Below are 7116 nucleotides of genomic sequence, written 5' to 3'. Positions count from 1 at the left end.
GAACTTAGACCTGAAATAAGACTAAAATGGGTCCAGACAACCCATTTTTTTTCTAGGGTTCTCTGCAATTGTATGGCAATCTTTAACAATATTTCCCAAAAAGGAGATTGGAGATAGGCCAATAAATGTCAAATATTGGCATCTCGTGAAGACTCATGCCAACAATTATTTCAAAGAAGTAGCAACTATCCTTCTCTCATGGATATATTTATCACCACTCTGACCCAGCTCTTCATCATCTTCCTGGAAGATTTCTCCAACCAGGAAGACAAGGTCCAGGGCAGGTGGTTGAGTTTCTACTGCAAAGACTGTGTCTACTTTAAATGTGCCAGGGCAAACACCTTGTCAGTCCGAAGCCATCATGTGGAGTTAGAGATTTCGGCCTGCCACACTAATACAGCATAAGGGGGATTGGGAGGGGTAGTGAGTAGTCAGTGGGAAAATTACTAGACACAAGCAAAGATTCCTTTCTCCGAGCCAAGGTCACCATTTGTTCTGCCTCAACTGAAGAGAAGAGGAAGTTGATAAACCCCTGTACATGGACTGGCTCTCATGATGAACTTGTGGGTGTGAGGATGTAAGATGAGCCTTAACCTAGGTGGGATTCTGGGAAGCATTCAGAATTGGAATGGCTACGACATAACCAACATGGTTCTGTTAATAAATCAAGCTCTGATTGAGAGAATTGCACTGGGACTTGATTTATTTCTCAGGTGCTATTTGGAGTGCTGACAACAAATTCCGATTCTCATATACTGATCTATTTTTAAATTATTTTTATTAAGGGGTTTTACAATACTAAAAGATGATAAAACTGGAATCAGAAAAAAGAAGAAAATAATAGAAAGAAAAATAATATAAAGTAAAAAAAAAATCCTCCTCCTCCATCATCGTCATCATTTATCATTGTCCTTCTTCTTTAATATAAGTGACAATGGACAGTACATAAAGCATGGGGAAAATGAGAAGGCTGTCAGGCCGAAGCTAAATTATTTGGGATCTTTGGCTGCCACACTTTATATTATTCTACTATGCATTTTCTACTGTGGGAAAATTGGAGGGGGGATTGTATGAAGTTGTTAGTATGTAGCCATAACAAATTCTTTCTAGAAAGCCAAGGTTATCTTTTGTCTCTGCACCTCTGCACCTGCATGGAAAGAGATAGGTGGACCCTGTCAGCATAGCAAATGAAGATTGGACTTGGGGTGCGTGAGGGCAAGGACTGGGTAGTTTTAGCTGGGTGGTGAAACCCAGAGGACTTCATATTCAGGTTTCACCCAAATGTACCAACATGGCTCTGTGATTAATTTGAATTTTTGAGGAATACTTTGCCCCGGATTCTGATTTAGTTTTGGATGCTATTTGGAACCCTGACCAGGAGGCTGGGCAGAAAGGAATACAGGCAGGGGGGCAGAGGGGCATATAGGAAGAGATAAAATCAGGGGGGAGGACGCAGTGGGGTAGCGAAAATGGAGCTCCACCCCAGAGCACCCAATTTGCACGAAAAAATGTTGAAAGAAAATGTAGGGCATCCTGCATATGCCACGCCCACAGTTTGGTAGTAAAAATTTTGGTAGCCCTTCACTGGATAAAATTGCTTATGGCTCCAAATCACTGGAAGGAAGAGAGGTTCTTGTTTTGTGCCTGTTGGAAAATGAAATACAGATCAAATTACATGTGACTGTCCTCTACTTGAACATCTGTCAACGTACAATACACTATTTGAAGGTGTCCTCTGTCTGAAGAGCTCTGTGCTACAGCCTGGTTTAAAAGAATTATAACAAGGGACAACAATGCATCAGCAATAGACTGAAGCAGAACTGAAGTCCAATGTTCCCTAAAGTAGATGTACAAATGATATGCAAATCTATGTTATCATCTTTTGTCATCTGTTCAATTATGCATTTCTGGTTTCTTGGAAATATACAAGAGGTTCTGGTAAGTGAACAGTGAGATTCCAAAGAAGCAGGAAAAATTGAGGAGGATTAGAACTCCAGGGAATACCTAGTAAAAAGTGAAGCTGGAGAATTTATTTCTTTTATTTTAAAATGTGATATACATTTTTTTTCTTCCATGGAGAAAGTCCAGGTACTAAATAAATGTACATTAAGCCCTGAGAGAGAGAGAGAGAGAGAGAGAGAGAGAGAGAGAGAGAATGAGAAATGCATCATAACATATAAGTGGGAAAAAGAGCAAATAGCAATAATCTATTATTAGCATTGCATAAATTAAAAATAATAAATAAATAAACCATTCATGTAGCCCAAAGGCATAAAAAATGTATTTTCTTTTTTTAAAAGGTTGCCATCTAAGTATCTGCAAGTGTGGAACTGTATAGTTTCTGTAAGAGAGAGTACGCTGACATTCCAGGTAGCTAAACCCTGGTTCTAATAGAGATTTGCACCCTCTCTTGAAGTGTTTGAAACAAGAAGCTTTCTGTTGAATGAGAATAAGATAGAAGGAGAATAAGCAGACGAATAAACAAACCAGGAGTAGGATAATAGATAAGAAATAGATAATACCAAGTTAAACTTCTAGCTTCTTTGCATGGTGCAATAATTATATATTTGCCAGAGGCAATCTGCACAAGAAATATCATCTAAGCAGAATGTCAGATTTCAGCAATTCTCAGTTTCTCCCTTCTTAGAAATGTATTATTATCAATCCAGGTTGATCTATATCAGGGTTCCCCTACCTTGGCAACTTGAAGACTTGTAGACTTCAACTCCCACCTTCAACACTCACCTCTCACCTTCAATAGCAACAAGAGTCTTTGGAGAGGGGCGGCATACAAATCTAATAAAAATCAATAAATAAAAATAAATAAGAGAGTTGGAAGGGACCTTGGAGGACTTCTAATCCAACCTCCTGCTTAGGCAGGAAACCCTACACTACTTCAGACAGATGGTTATCCAACATCTTTTTAAAAACTTTTAGTGTTGGAGTATTCACAACTTCTTGAGGCAAGCTGTTCCACTGATTAATTGTTCTAACTTCAACAAAGCTGGCTGAGGAACTCTGAGAGTTGAAGTCCATAAGTCTTAAAGTTGCCAAGGTTGGAGAACCCTGGTCTTGATGCCACTGAGAATTAACCTGCTTCAGGGTAATTCCTCAGCAACATACTTGGCTATCAGACCTGGGCATATCTAAGGGTAAGATGTCTTTTCCCCATTTCTGGGTGAGATCATCCAAGGGCATAGGGTGAGGTGTCACCAGTACGCTGATGACACCCAGTTGTACATCTCCACCCCATGTCCAGTCAGCAAAGCAGTGCAAGTGATGTGCCGGTGCCTGGAGGCTGTTGGGGTCTGGATGGGTGTCAACAGGCTCAAACTCAACCCTGACAAGATGGAGTGGCTGTGGGTTCTGCCTCCCAAGGACAATTCCATCTGTCCGTCCATTACCCTGGGGAGGGGAATTATTCACCTCCTTAGAGAGGGTCCGCAACTTGGGCGTCCTCCTCAATCCACAGCTGACATCAAAACATCACCTTTCGGCTGTGGCGAGGAGGGCGTTTGATTCACCTGATGCACCAGTTGTGGCCCTATTTGGACAGGGAGTCTTTGCTCACAGTCACTCATGCCCTCAACACCTCAAGGTTCAACTACTGCAACGCACTCTACATGGGGCTATCTTTGAAAAGTATTCAGAAACTTCAGATCATGCAGAATGCGGCCGCACGAGCTATCATGGGCCTCCCTAAGTACGCCTATGTCTCGTCAACACTCTGCGGCTTGCATTGGCTGCCGATCAGTTTCCGGTCACAATTCAAAGTGTTGGTAATGACCTATAAAGCCCTACATGGCATCGGACCAGAATACCTGATTCGCCTCCTGCCGCACGGATCCCAGTGGCCGATTAGGTTCCACAGAGTCAGCCTTCTCCGGGTCCCGTTAACTAAACAATGTCGTTTGCTGGGACCTAGGGGAAGAGCCTTCTCTGTGGCAGCCCCGGACCTCTGGAATCAACTCCCCCCTGAGATTTGAGTTGCCCCCCCTCCTTGCCTTCCGTAAGATGTTGAAGACCCATCTATGCCACCAAGCATGGGGGGATTAATTTCTCCCCTCACTTTTCCTGACTCAACATATGAGATTGGTGTGATTGTTTTAGAATTGTTAGATTTTAATAATAACGGGATTTTTAATATAGTTTATATTGGATTTGTATTCTATTGTATTTATTGTTGTTGTGAGCCGCTCCGAGTCCTATCTAATTGAGCTGCTCCGAGTCCTATCTAATAAATTATTGTTATTATTAATTTTAATACTCTAGAGCAGTGTTTATAAATGAGTATTTTTTATTATTATTTATAATTATTTATTAGATTTGTATGCCGCCCCTCTCTGTAGACTCGGGGCGGCTATCATTATTAACCTTGGCAACTTTAAGATATGTGGACTTCAACTCCCAGAATTCCCTAGCCAGTTCATACTTGCTGGGGAGCTCTGGGCCTTGAAGTCCAGACCTCTTAAAGTTTCTGAGTTAGGGAAAACACTGGCCTATGCCAAAGAACTAGTAGATACTGAAAAAATGGTGCTACTACCAATTCCCTGCTATCTGTATGAAGTATGTCTCTAAATGTGTGCTTGTTAGATGAGCTCATTATATTTTAGATAAATGCATAAGGTTACAAAGACTGATTGAATGATGTATGTCTGTTTTCCTGCTCTGGCATGCACAGAAAGCAGCTAAGAAAATTTAAAGCATCTAGTGTGAAATAGTTCTGGCTGTTGCTGACATCACACTCAGAGGAGTAAGAAAATCCTTGCCGCAGCTTGGGTGCTGCCTGTTTTTTTCTTTTTTGCCACTTCTCATATCGAAATTATATCTATTTCCTAAGAAGATCACGGTAAGAAGCCATTATGAATTCTGAATACTTTAAAAATTATCTTCCTAAACCAATGTCCCTGTTGTGAAGGAATCATCTCTCATAATATACTGGGCACTTTAAAAAAAACCTCTTTATAGCATCATAGTAAATGTACTTTATCCAGAAAGAATGCAAATGCTTCAAGTTTGTAGTGTTCTTCCTTGGCCAGCTCCCAGCAAGTAGCTATTTAGCTTTAATTGTACTTAACCATATAGGTGACCTCCGCAGAGCAAGGATTATTCGCTAATTTATAAAAGTTGTACTGGGCAGTTATTTGGCTTGTGGTTTTTGGCCACTTGGGAAAGCTTAGAAGAATGGAAAAAATCTCTGAGAGCATTAAGGTATAAGGAGCAGATTTAACAAACACAGGCTTGTTTCGGGAAACATTTAGGTGCTATTAAATACAAACTTGTAGTTATAAACACAGAGCAAGCTTTCCTAAATCAAAATGTGGTAGCCAGATAATGAGAAAAATAGAGTAAAATACCCATGCAATCCAGTTTTTGCTGAATGGCAAGCATTTCTCAGCACTGGCTATGCTGGTGGAGCCTTTGGGTGCTCAGGTTCATGAGAACCTGGAGAATCAGAGTTTTCCCAGGCTAACAATTGGAGAAAGAATCTGCTTCATTCGTCTTGTCTATCTAGAGCAGTGTTTTTCAACCAGTGTGCCGTGGCACACTAGTGTGCCGCGAGACATGGTCAGGTGTGCCACGAAGCTCAGAGAGAAAGAAAGCAAGAGAGAGAGAGAAAGGAAGCGAGAGAGAGAAAGAGCGAGAGAGAGAGAAAGAACGCAAGAAAGAGAGAGAGAACAAGAGAAAGAAAGCAAGAGAGAGAGAGAAAGAGGGAGGGAAGGAGAGAGAAAGACATAGAAGGACGTAGGGAGGGAGAGAGAAAGAGAGCAAAGAAGAGAGGAAGGAAGGAAGAGAAAGAAAGAGGGACGGAGAGAGAGAGAAAGAAAGAGGAAGGAATGGCGAGAAAGAGGGAGGGAGAAAGAAATAGAGCGAAGGGGAGGAAGAGGGAGAGAGAATTTTTTTGGCCAAACTTTTTTTAGCCCCCCCCCCCCCGCTCCATGTGCCCCAGGGTCTCGTAAATGTAAAAAATGTGCCGCGGCTCAAAAAAGGTTGAAAATCACTGATCTAGAGAGGCGGCATACAAATCTAATAAATAATAATAATAATAATAATATTTCCATCAGGCCTGATATTTTTCATTCTATCTACAGAAAAACCTCACCCATCTGCTTTCAGTGTGTGAGGCATGTGATATGTTGCTGAGCTACAATCACATGATGCAAGCTACCACCTTTCTTACTTCACGGAGCTAAACCCAAAACCAGGGGCAATAAGAACCATGATAGAGTCAAATCAGAATTCTCTGCTGACATGAAGTTAAGGCATGTTTTGATACAGGACTGTTGTGGTTCAGCCTGAGGCAGATCAAAGGCCAGCTGCGTCTCTGCTGGCTCCATGCCCAGAGGAGGCTGACAGCAAAGAGGAGGGGGCTGAGCAGTCGGACGGGGGAGGGTCCAGTCAGGAATGTGACGAGGAAGAACAGCATGGGAGCCCCGGGGAGGGGCTCTCCCCTGCCAGTAGCTTGGAGTCATTAGGTGACGAGGCACAAGCTGTCATTGACATGCAACAGAGACGTTTAGATCAAAGGAAGGAGCAATTAAGGAAATATTATCAGCATTGAATAAGGAACACCAGGGCTTGGGTGTGGTCCTCATTAGCAGTGAAGGGTTTATAAGGCAGGCAAGCTATTGAAGCCATGTGGAGTGTTATCAGTTTGGAGTTCCTGTAACCTGCATTGTTTCTCGGCGTCTCTGTTCCTGGCTTGTGGCCCAGCAGTCTTGAAGAACCGTGGGAGGTGAAGATCTGTTATCTACAGTCTCGTCTTGGCAGCAAGAATCCTATATTGATGCATGGACAATTACCTTCGTGTATATATTTGGAGTTCCAGTGTTTTCCTCCTTTATAAGGACATTTTCTGTTAGCTTCGTTTTCCTTGAACGTTATAAAACTGTATTTGAATTTTACAGTGTGTCTGGCTTATCTTTTTGGGTTGGTTATAGCTTCCGGAGTGACCCAGACAGAACAAGGACCAGGGATGGGCTACAGCTGGAACGCTAAATTGGGTTCACTGCCGCAGCTTGTGGCTGCTTGCGGGGCCAGAGTGATTTTGCTTCTGCACCTGTGGAGATAGCAAAATCGTGCATGGAGCCACAGGTGCGCCTGTGTTTCAGCATA

The sequence above is a fragment of the Erythrolamprus reginae genome, chromosome 2 (assembly GCF_031021105.1).
Source record: "Erythrolamprus reginae isolate rEryReg1 chromosome 2, rEryReg1.hap1, whole genome shotgun sequence".
Taxonomy (NCBI): Eukaryota; Metazoa; Chordata; class Lepidosauria; order Squamata; family Dipsadidae; genus Erythrolamprus; species Erythrolamprus reginae.
Note: the sequence above shows the minus strand (reverse complement) of the source record.